The sequence below is a fragment of the Microtus pennsylvanicus genome, chromosome 15 (genome assembly GCF_037038515.1).
Source record: "Microtus pennsylvanicus isolate mMicPen1 chromosome 15, mMicPen1.hap1, whole genome shotgun sequence".
NCBI classification, from domain to species: Eukaryota; Metazoa; Chordata; class Mammalia; order Rodentia; family Cricetidae; genus Microtus; species Microtus pennsylvanicus.
The window spans coordinates 960,265-972,867 of NC_134593.1; positions in this window are offsets into that span (position 1 = coordinate 960,265).

Sequence of the window (12,603 nt, forward strand, 5' to 3'; positions counted from 1 at the left end):
TCTAATTTGTAACGAGGCCATTTTTTTGAACAAAGATGAACAAGTGTGGGAATTAGTAAGTAGGGCATTAAGGCCTGGGGTTTCAGGGCCCCTAAAAGGCATCCCAGAAGGGAGGCCAGATTGATGGTCTTGGATGGATTGCTACCCATAACTGAAACCGTGAAAACCTGTGAAAACAGTAACACCAGAAGGCTTATGGGGGACGTCTCCCCTCTATAGGTGGGGTGTAAAATGGTAGTGAACACTGCAGGGCTTGTGGGAGAGTATCCTCTACCTACAAGTGGGGTGTTAAAGCCTGGCTAGCTCGGGTTGGGGCGACTCAGAAACCAGAGAGTCCACAGTAGGGACCATTGACGAGTGGTCCAAAAGAAAAGAATAGAAAAGAAAAGGAAAGGAAAAAAGAAGAAAGAAAAACCTGAGGGACCCTGGGCCCCCAGTCACGGAAGGACTGACCCCTGGTTGTCCAAACATGATTTTAGCTAAGGGAAGCAATCCAGAGATGAATGTCAGTGAAGGGCTCAACCGTATCCGTGAAGGCTGTGGTTGGGGGCTCCCCCATTTCTAGGAACACCAGAAGATTTCTGGGAGCTCAACAGTCAATTCTTTGGGTACAGAGAAACAGTTAAGCTGATCAATATGGGGGAAACTCACCAACTGAAGCTGGTGGTATGCATAGAGGTTCTATGCAGAACATGTGGTTGTTGTGGAAAAAATACCCAGTTCCAGATCCCGACCCAGGGAGAGGAACTGGGGGTGGGAGAGCCTCCCAACTCATGGCAGCAATGAAATTACCTGGCGCGAGTGAGAAGGAAACACGGAACACGCAACAAACCTGCTTAGGAGTTTATTAGAGGGGACGTGTACAGGCCTGGGGAAGTCAGTGGGGGGGGGGGCACGTCCAGATTTTAAAAGCTACCTAGCACATGTGCATAAGGGTTGATGTGACTGCATCATACACAGATGATGGGGCTCACTCATGCGTGCAAGGACTTGATGCAACCACCCATGCTCTTGGGCCATGTGGGGCCCCAGGGCCATTAGGCAGTTCTGCCTGAGGTCTTGTCCACACATGTGTGGCCCTAGAACCTGGAAGTGTCAGCCTTATTGTGGCTGAAATCATAACAGGTGAGGTTGCCAAACACCTAGGAGGTCAGTTACACCAGTCTGCTACTTTTAATTACTACGTAATTCTTAGATAATGCCTGGGCAAAAGCCAAAGACTTAAACCAGTCCTTGTAGTTGCTGTGGAAAGTAGACCAACAACTGTTGATTAAGCAGAAATTTGATATCAATGAACCTTGATCTTTTGTATACCTTACGTAACATCCTCAGACCTTTGTAACCTGCTTAAGCTTCCTTTCTTGTTCTGGAAAAACATCCGGCCATCTTATGAAATATAACAACAGTAGCAAACCAACAGTCAACAGGCCTCTTCATTGACGTTCTCCAAGCAGCACAGCCAAGGTCATGGCAGGTGTTTGGGTTGGAAGATATTATCGTTAACACAACCTTTATAGAGGAAGGTTGAATCCCAACTGCACACACAGTAAATTAATATTACCTATGTAGATATTGTGATACTTTGGGGTTTGATGAGCCACAAGATTACCCTTATGGAAAACACAGGACAGTCTGAATACAGTACACAGAACAATCTACCATGAGTCCAGGAAATCCCAGAGACCAGTGTCTCCTGCAATAGAGAACTCCATACACACAACAGGGAGGTGGGGAAACCTGGGCTGGAGAAGGTACATGTGTGCAGTCTCACCTATGTGGAGCTGCTGCTAATCCCATACTCCTCTAGGCCCCTGTGGTTTTTGCAGCTCCATTCTGTACCCTTTCCTATGGATGTAGCTGCCATTCTAGAACTCTGTGTTTGTTGTAGGGAGGCGGTTGCTTGTTTTTCCCAGCCATCCGGCTAGCTTAGCCCTGAAACTGTATCAGTTAAATCACTGCTTGCCCACTAGCTCTAGCTTCTTATTGGCTAACTCTTACATCTTAATTTAACCCAACTCCATTAATCTGTGTATCACCATGAGGTCGTGGCCTACCAGCAAAGTTTCAGCACATCTATCTCTGGTGGTGGCTCCACGGTGTCTCTCTCTCTGCCTTCCTTCTCCCAGCATTCAGTCCAGTTTTCTCTGGCTACCTAAGTTCTGCCCTATCAACAGGCCAAGGCAACACACAGGCAGAAGGACCTTCCACACCATGTGTTAGTCTTTACTTTCTGGCCTCCACAAAAGCCCTGGTACCAGACATCAAGTCTTCCCTGGTCTTAGCCAGGCTAAGCCCTGACCCTCCCTGAGTGCAGTGATGACCCATGGCTGTGTCCTCCTCCAGTCTTCCCTTAGTCCTGGCATTGGCCTTGACTACAGGTTGCAGTGTCTTTTTGCTCCCAGCTCCCTCTCACCCATGAGAATGGTGTCTTCCATACCTTCTTATTCCCTTTTGGGATGCCTCCCAGAAAACCTCCAATCTCTATACCTGGCACCTGACCTGAAGGGCCTGAACTTGTATGCTTTGCAATCAAATTTGGCCTCAATACCCCTTAGATAATCAATTCAGTTTCTGCCCAATGGCACCCTAGATCCCAATATGATTCACGACCTTTAAAAATACGTGTGCAATCAGGGAAATGCAAAGAAATTCCCCATTCCCTATGTTCACTCTTTCTTTATTCTCCACTCCAAGCCCTATTTGTTTTTGTCTGGTCTCCCAGCCACACTATGTAAATGTCCTATCTTTTAAATTACCTTTGATGGATCTATAAACTTGATGGACCTATAAATTTGGTGCAAAGAATGGGGATCTGGAACCAGGAGGAGGGAGAGAAAAGCAAGGCAGACCAGCTACAGCCAGGACACACGGGGCTCACCCCTCACTGGCCAGTGGTCTCTCTACCCCCTCCCCCAGAGCCCTCTGTCTATAACTCAGGGCTCAATAATTTCCTATGTCTAACTCTTCTTTTCTCAGTTTACTAAATTCAGTTTTACAATTCAGTTGTCTTTTAGGCATGAGGGACATTAGACTGTTGTTTTATGTTGTCCCATTTCAATTAAAAGTTGGCTCTAGAGTTCAAATATGCCTCTCCTTCCTGTAGACCCAAGTATGCTCACTTAAAGTTTTCCTCCAACATTCTGGTCCCGTATCAGGTGAGCCGCCTGACTAGGTGACAAAGAAAAGAACAAAACTAAATAAAGGGACAGACCATTCCCTGTAGGGAATCATCTCATGCCCTTTTGGTCTCAGTTTGACTCTCTAGAACTTTTGCTAAGGTAGAAATATTATCTCAAGATTTGTTTGTTGTTTTGTTTTGTTTTTGAGACAGGGTTTCTCTGTGTATCCCTGGCTGTCCTGGAACTAGCTCTGTAGACCAGGCTGGACTTGAACTCACAGAGATCCTCCTGTCTCTGCCTCCCATGTGCTGGGATTAAAGGCGTGCGCCACGACCACCCAGCACTATCTTAAGACTTGTAAACTACTGTGTAAACTTTCTGTGCCTCAAGATTTGTTAGCATGTTTGGTATAATTAAAATGTGTAAAATCTGTAAAAAGCCAAAACAAAAAACAAATAAACAAGCAAAAAACCCTCTCATCATTCAATTACAAAACTCCACCAAATATATTCCTAGTGCTTCTCTCCAAAGTCTCAGGAGACTTAAGCCTTTCATCTCTGACCTCTTACAGAAGAATCTTCTGTGCCCCACGTCTTTCTCCTTTAACACCCATACTCACGGTTAGAAACTCAATGGAACCTACCCCATTGTTCAAGATATCTGATTTATCAACTCAGCAGTGGTTCCCCTTCACCTCATAGTATCCAACTCTATACTCTCCTCTCTTCCATCCCCTCAGAGGCAGATTGATCTCTGTGAGTTCAAGGCTATCCTGGGCTGCCCAGGATGGATCCAGAAAAAGATCCAAGTGGTGGATCTTTAATTCCAGTGTTTGGAAGTCACACACCTTTAATCCCAACACTAGGGAAGTGGAGATAGGGTGATCTAACTGGTGGAGAGAGGAATATAAAGGGGAAGAGACAGGAAATCATTCATGTGTGGAATCTGAGGATTCGTGGATTGAAGATATGGTAGAGGTAAAAGGTCTCTTGAGTGGTTGACTGCTTTGCTTTTCTTATATTCAGGCAAGTTTTATTTATTGAAAACATATAAAATATCACTACACCTCCCCTTCTATGGCTTGGACTACAAGGATGCCTTCTTTTCCATCCCTTTTGCTGTCCAGCCACAAATATCTTTGCCTTTACTTAGACTGACATGGATACTTACCTCACCGCCTGGGTGCCCACCTCACCACCTGGGTGCCCACCTCACCAACTGAGTGCCCACCTCACAACCTGAATGCTCACCTCCTCACCACCTGAATGCTTACGTAATCACCTGGATGCTCACCTCACCACCTGGGTGCCCACCTCACCAACTGAGTGCCCACCTCACAACCTGAATGCTCACCTCCTCACCACCTGAATGCTTACGTAATCACCTGGATGCTCACCTCACCACCTGGATGCCCACCTCACCACCTGGATGCTCACCTCACCACCTGGGTGCCCACCTTACCACCTGGATGCTCACCTCACAACCTGGATGCTCACCTCCTCACCACCTGAATGCTTACATAATCACCTGGATGCTCACCTCACCACCTGGGTGCCCACCTCACCACCTGGATGCCCACCTCACCACCTGGATGCCCACCTCACCACCTGGATGCTCACCTCACCACCTGGGTGCCCACCTTACCACCTGGATGCTCACCTCACAACCTGGATGCTCACCTCACCACCTGGGTGCCCACCTCACCACCTGGGTGCCCACCTCACCACCTGGATGCTCACCTCACCACCTGGGTGCCCACCTTACCACCTGGATGCTCACCTCACAACCTGGATGCTCACCTCACCACCTGGGTGCCCACCTCACCACCTGGATGCTCACCTCACAACCTGGATACTCACCTCCTCACCACCTGGATGCTCACCTCGCCACCTGGATGCTCACCTCACTACCTAATTCTCCTGGACTGTCCTACCCTAGGGTTTTCGGGACAGCCCACGTCTGCTTATCCAGGCTCTGACCTCTACTTGTTCTTCCATCTCTCCCTAAATCCAGCTTATATAATATGTAGACAATCTTCTCCTTTGGAGTCTGTCCCTGCAGATTAGCCAGGCTGACACCTCTACCTTATAAGCTGTGTCCTGCTGGGGACATGGGGTCTCACCTTCTAGGGTCCAGTTGTCCACTCCTCAGATTATTTCTGGTATTAGCTCTCACTCCATCTAACAAGGCCATTACCCTAGACAGAAAACACTCAAATCAATCACTCACAGTCCCCACCACCAAGGACGAAATCCTATCCTTCGTAGGGATGGCTGGTTTCTTACATGCATGGATCCCGTTTTTCTCTCTTCTTGCCCACCCTCTATGTGAGGCAGCCTTTGGCTCCGCACACAAACCCTTGCTTGTACACATTACTTCCCCTTTCCATAAGCTTCAGCAGGCCCTCCCCCAGACGCCAACCCTACACCCTGATTTGACTCAGCCCTTCTCACTGTACGACACAGAGAAGGAGGGATATGCCCTTAGGGTCCTGGATCACCCACTGGCACCTCCCCTTCACATGTGCCAGGATCATAGGTGGGGAGATGTTGGGGTGCGCCAACTCGTAACCCTGGTTGTGGGCCTGGGCAAGGATGGCCGGCCCGCCAGCTCTCCCCATCCTCTCCACCAGGGTGAGCTCTCCTGTGTTGCCCCGGTTAATTCATCCCTTGCAGCGACAAGCCAGATGTGGAGCCAGTTCTCCTTTCACAGTCTCAGGGTCGGCTCTCCTACACCTGCATCATCAGAGCCAGCTCTACTGTGCTGCCTGGGTGGGTGCAGGGAGCACTCTCCCAAGGGACAGGGACCACTCCCCCGAGGGACAGGGACCACTCTCCCAAGGGACAGGGACCACTCTCCCGAGGGACAGGGAGCCCTCTCCCGAGGGACAGGGAGCATTCTCCCGAGGGACAGGGAGCCCTCTCCCGAGGGACAGGGACCACTCTCCCGAGGGACAGGGACCACTCTCCCGAGGGACAGGGACCACTCTCCAGAGGGACAGGGAGCATTCTCCCGAGGTGCAGGGACCACTCTCCGGAGGGACAGGGACAGCTCTCCCACTTTTGTGACCTCAAGGCCAGCTCTCCTACCAGCTACAGGTGGGGGAGGGGACCTCTCCCCTGCTTGTTACACAACAATGAGGGGTGGGACAGATGAGGGTCTCCCAGCTCACGTTCCTGGCCGGTCTCCCACATCCCTGTCAATAATGTCAGCTCTGCTATGCTGCCCAGTGGAGGATCAGGGCTCACTTTCCTGAGTGCTGTACCTGGTAAGGTAAGGGGCAGCAGGTCAGCTCCCCTGTCTATCACAGGTAGCAAGGGGGACAGCAGGTCAGCCCCCCTTTCTATCACAGGCAGCAAGCGGGTGGGGGGGGGCAGCAGGTCAGTCCCCCTTCCTATCACAGGCAGCAAGGAGGGGGCAGCAGGTCAGCTCCCCTTTCTATCACAGGCAGCAAGGGGGACAGCAGGTCAGCCCCCCTTTCTATCACAGGCAGCAAGGGGGACAGCAGGTCAGCCCCCCTTTCTATCACAGGCAGCAAGCGGGTGGGGGGGGGCAGCAGGTCAGCTCCCCTTTCTATCACAGGCAGCAAGCGGGTGGGGGACAGCTCTCCCCTGCCCACACCTCCCTGTGACAGACAAGTAGTGAGGACAGTTTTCCCATTCCTTTTTTTTCTTAATCCTACTTATTCGACTTAATCCGACTTAATCACACCCTGCCTTGTAAACTTCTTGTCTAGATTTCTTCAACAGCAGGGCCAAAAGATTTCTAACCAGACTTATTCAGTGTCCGTTACAGGATTACCAGCTCCTGGCACAGGAGCCAGAGGCCTGTGACTCCCAACCACGCCCTGATGGAAAGGTCAAGTTTGCCCCCAAGGACCTCCATGCCCCCAGTCCACAGGAAGAAGTCTAAAGATAATACTATTCCTTTCCTGTGTAGGGTAAAAGGGCCAAGGAAAGAACCTGACCCTGACTTGACTCCAAGACCAGGACCAAGGGGAAAAAAAGAATCCCATTAACCCCCGAGTTTGCCCCAGAATTAGGTCACAAAACTTCCACCAATCCCAGGCCACCCTGGAAAGCTCCACCGCTCCAAGAAGCTCTGCAGAAAGTCTGACTTCTGCGCAGTTCCCTGCTGCTTCTCACCCAAACAGAGACAGCTACCCTCCTGGGTCTTTCCCAATAAATCTCTTGTGTGAGTTTAGTTGTGGGCTGTGAGTCTGTGGTGTTCCTGTCCCCCGACTACCAGGACAAGAGGAGTTCAAGGCCATCTTATTCTATATGGGTTCCCAGACAAGCAGCTGGCATTCCTCAACTCCAGGGCTCGACACGCAACCTCATGTTAGAAAAACAAGAAGCAACAGTACAGCACAGTTGCTGTGATCCCAGCATTGGGGAGGTAGAGGCAGGAGGATCATTCACACACATGATGAGTCTAGTCCAGCCCAGGCTGCATGAAACGGGGGCGGGAGCTGGTGAGGGGCATAGTATTACATGCCCATAGTCCTGGGAGGCTGAAGCAGGAGGAGTATTTCAGAGCATTAAGCATTGTCATAAAACAGATTAATAACTAAGGCACAAAGATGCAACTGAATAGGCAAAATAATGCTGATGTTATGTATGAGATCACTTTACTGAGGTCAGCCTGTGCTACACAGTGAGATCTCCTCTAAAAAACCGGGCGGCAGTGGCCCACACCTTCAGTCCCAGCACTGTGGAGACAGGTAGGCCGGTCTGTCGAGGGAATTTCAGGACAGTCAGGGCTACACCTTTGGTGTCAGCACTCAGCCGGCAGAGGCAGGCTGTTTTCCTTAAGGACAGCCTGATCCATGTGGTGACTTCCATGCCCACAGGGGTTGCATAGTGAGATACTGCAGCAGAAACTAAAAACGACAAAAAAAAAAAAAAAAAGCAGCAACCCGCCATGCAGGTCAAGAAGGCATAGATACTCCTTTATTTGTAGTCGTATCTTTCTGCCACACAAAGAATCATCACAGTAGGAGTTTTTTCAGGCTGGAGAGGCATTTTCTCTTCACTAAACCGTCAGGTGTCCTGGACGGTAACAGTGACGGTCAAGGTGCCTGATCATCTGAGAAACTAGCCATTTCCTTGGGAAGGCCATGAGCTTCCAGGTAAGGGCACCTGGACAACAAGTCGCTCACGCCTATCAGCTTGATGGTCGGTTACAAAGCCTAGGAAAAGAACAATTTATCAATGAAAAGCCACTTTTCCGGAACTTTACTGAAACCAAAGGTCAAATTCGCTTGATTGGCACCAAAGGTCAAATTCGCTTGATTGGCTCAAGAATCAGAATAGCAGAGAAGGACACCAGAGATCCCAGAGAAACTCTGCAGAAAGGGAGCTGAGATGAACTCCCTTCTGGGCGGGAATAAATATTGGGCATACTCGTATGAGAAGCGGATCCTTTCTGTCACCCTTCCTAGGCTCGTCGGTCTCGGGCTGCAGGACACACCTTCTCAGTCTCCTTCTAATCCCCCAGTACGAGGTACAAAACTGTTTTGCCCTGGCTGCCTAGATAAACAACCCAGGTTCCACCTTGCAAAGACAAGAACTAGCGAAGTAAGAAAGAGGAAAATTTAGAATTGTTATAAGACTGATAATGAAGACACAGGCTAGCAGTGATGCTATCTAAGAGAACAGCAATCCTCCTACGACGCACGCGAGGCACGCCGAGGCGTTCCAACGCAAACTGACAGGATACCAGCGGAGTACGTGAGCGGTCAGAGAGGTGGTGGATTGGGTGAAAGGCACAATAGCGCTCACCGCCCGGTCTTCTCCACGCTGAATAATGTTCCGTGTAAAACATCAGGCACTGTCCCCCAAATACACAGCATCTTCCTTAAACTCACCTATAGAACTCATAAGAATGTGTTTGGCTGGCAAAATGGGTTCTATTTGTTGTTATATTTTGAATTGTTCTGCATTCATATACATTGCTTTTGTATCCATATGATATATATATATAAACTTAAGCTACACCAAAGGCCTGTTCTTCAGTCCCTCTGGGGCTTCCTGCTACACCCTTGCGTCTGGGCCTCAGCAAACCACACTTCTCAATGGGAATCACTAGTTCCTTACGCCTCCCCCAAACACGTTCTTCTTAAACTCCTGCCCACACAAACCGGCCCCTTAAACTGCTCTACCAGAACAAATGACTTCGGTCCCACAAGCCTCCCTTGCTCCTGCAGAGAGCCTCCCCAACCTCCAGGAGAGTTACTCCCACCCCCCCATCAGCCTCACAGAAAGCTGGCTTGAAGCTGAGGATTTCTCAGTGGTGAAGCTAAGAGGTTGCGCTTCCAGGTTTCTCTGGAACTTACTGCACTCCTTACCTTGTTGTCCTAGAGACCAGCCCTTGGATCCCACCCTGACACGGGTCAGAAGAAATGGAGGTCATGTAATTATTGTAACACAGCAGGGCTGTGACATCCCGCTCAGTGCGGCATCCCAGCCCTAGGGTTTTAGATGACATAATTTGAAAAGTATTCTAGACATCACGGGTAAAAAGCTTCCCTATAAAGCTGAACCACTAATTCCCTAGTCCCTGACTCAGCTCCTCACAATGTTACCAACAACGTTTTCTTTTTACAAAGAAACGTTTGTAGGCATGGGAAGTTTATGTACCCAGGACAGAAGACGACACCAGTTCCGCAGGGACTGGAGATGGCCAGTGAGCTACCACACAGATGCCGGGGATGAAACCAGGCCCTCCAGAAGAGCAGCGAGTGCCAAGCGCTGAGCCATCTCTCCAGCTCCTTCAAGCTCTTCTTTGTAGAGCTCACCTACTCTTCATAGAACCTCTTTCCTGTTTTGACGCAGCTCTCCAAAGTTTGCAGAAGATGAATTTGGCCAGGTGTGGTGGCACCAGGCACCAGCCTGCCTCCATCTTAGGCTTCAAAGCCATCTTAAGTGAAGACAGATCCCAGGGATGTGTTCATTCCTGTTTGATTAAACCTCTGCTTTTCAAAGGTTAGGAATGGCTCCGTGCTGCCTGTTCCAGGAAATGGCAACCACGTCTTCCCTGTTTCAAAGGTTGTTCTGCTGTTCCTGTAACCCCACCCATTTGTCTGCCAAATCCGCCATTTGGAAGCCCCCTTCCCCTGAGCTATAAAAATCCTTATCTCGCCCATGTCCAATGCTAACCTCTTGAATCCCATCTCAGGGGGAGGCAGCCCGTGTACGCTGATAAAAAAGATTGCTTTAATTAATTACTTGTGCCAGGTGGTGGTGGCAGAGGCAGGAGGATTTCAGAGAATTCGAGGCCAGCCTGGTCTACAGAGCTAGTTTCAGGACAGCCAGGACTGTTACATAGAGAAGCCCTGTCTCAAACAAACAAACAAACAAAAGAATTAAATAATTGCTTGCTTTAATTAATTTGGCCATGATGCTTTGGGTCTGTGATTTTACTCCTCACAGTGTTAATGGAGGCAGAGACAAGTAGATCTCCATGAGTCCCAGGCCAGCCAGGGCTAGTGGGGCTGTGAGCACCGACTTGGGATGGGGGTAAGCTCCCTCTTCCCTGTGGGACATTCCAGAAGGTCAGGTGGGGTGGGGGATGGGTGGAAAGCAGGAGCCTAAGGCGAGTTAGAGGACAGTGTGCAGTGGAGGGGTTGCCTGACCGGTAGTTTGACTGCAGAATGGGAAAGGAGGAAGTCTGGGTCTTGCTGCTTGGCTCGATAAGTCGTCCTGACTCAGAAAGTTGCAGCTTTTCCTGTTTCTGTTGTACTGTTTGTTTTGCCTTTTCCTGGTCCTTTGGGCTTCCATGCTCAGTCTCTAAAGCTGCCTGCAGCTGTGTGGCCGACCCCTATACCTGCTTAGCACAAATGGCCTCTTCTTTTCTCCTCAATTTTCCTCCTCTGGGCAGCTGCTGAGATTTGCAGCTTGGAATGTTTTTCTTTTAAGCTCTAAAAAAATGTGTCCCCTTTTCATAAACTTTGGCTTTGCTTGACTTTCAAACTTGTCCTGTTTCATTGGTGGAGAAAAGAAAGCTGTTCCTGTACCCGCACACAGTACTCGAAGGGGCAGTGGCTCTGAAGATGTAGGCGCCCGGCAATCTTCTCCCACCCATGTTCCCTCTGCCTACACTCACTAGCCCTGGCCATAGAGGGAAGGGAAGGCAGGGAGACACAAAACCACAGCTCTTATCTTAAAGGGATCATTTTAAGTGATCGCGGCCTGGGTGCGCAAATTCAATGTTCCGATGTGGAAGCTGTTTCATGAACTTTTAAAGCTGCACAGAAGGAGGAAAGTCATAAATCAAGACAAGTTTAAAATGCAGTGGTGGGGACATCAGGGAGGTAGCTTTCCTATCGGCCCAAGATGCTCTCTGATGACATTCTGAGCTTTTAGGTTCCGAAAGGTTGTCAATTAGTTACAACACGTAAGTTCAGGCAGAGGTGGGCAAGGGATGCCTATTAACGAAGGAGGGTAGGAGGATGACCGAAGTTTAGCCCGAGATAAGGTAATTGGCCCCTTGGGCTGCCAACATTTTAATCTCTTCAAAGCACTGGAATCCTAACCGGCCAATCTGCAGGCATGGCTTCTTCTCGGGAGTTTTCATTTACACCAGCTCACAATAGATGTGAAAGGGGAGTGTATCAAAGGGAAGAGACAGAGACTAATGTCTTTGGTACAGAGCTGAGTTCTGAGGAGCGGAAGAGGAAGATGAGGAAGACAAAGCTTAAGCAGGAAAATCAAATGTTGGTCAAGGCAGAGGCAGGTGATCTCTGAGTTTGAGGTCTACATAGTTAGACACTGTCTCAAACAAAAAAAGAAAGAAAAATATTGGTTCGTGTAAAACGGGAGCAATTGTGGTCTCTGAGGATCGAAGAAGCTTTCTCATCCACAGCGTTAAGGAACCCAACTCAAAGAATGAAATTCATAGAATGTTGTCTGTGAGGCAAGGCAGCTAGTAGGGGATACAGAATTGAGGCCCACCAAATCAGTTGTCCCTGAACAAGGTGTCCAGGTGCCTCTCACACACAGTCTCCAGGACGGGAGTGGGGGTGCTCATCTCTTGTGTAAAAGGGAAAGAGAAAGATGAACAAAAAACCAGACAAGGAACTGGGGCGCTCTCTTCCGGAATGCTTCGCCTCTGGCCAAGTCCTAACCAAGGATATTTCTGGCCTCTGGTAAGAATTAGAACTGCTTGATTCCTGAGTTCCTGCCCTAAAACTGGCTGACCAGTTTGTACCTCCTGCGCTCAGCACTTTTGGCTCATTTGCATAGCATGGGCTTCCTGCGCATGCTCCAGTGCATACAGTTCTGCTTACCACCGTGCGTCTGGGGGACAGTAGCAGGAGCAGAGGTACAGCCCCACACAGTCGCCTCCAGCAGTCTGGGAAGTTCTCTTAACCTTTTAGGGGTCTTGGCTACAACCAGAGGAAAAAGAAAAAGAAAAAAATCAAGATGAGCCAATATGAAAGGAGCCATCATGAAAAATGGAAAGTTGCTCGAGGAATAGTACG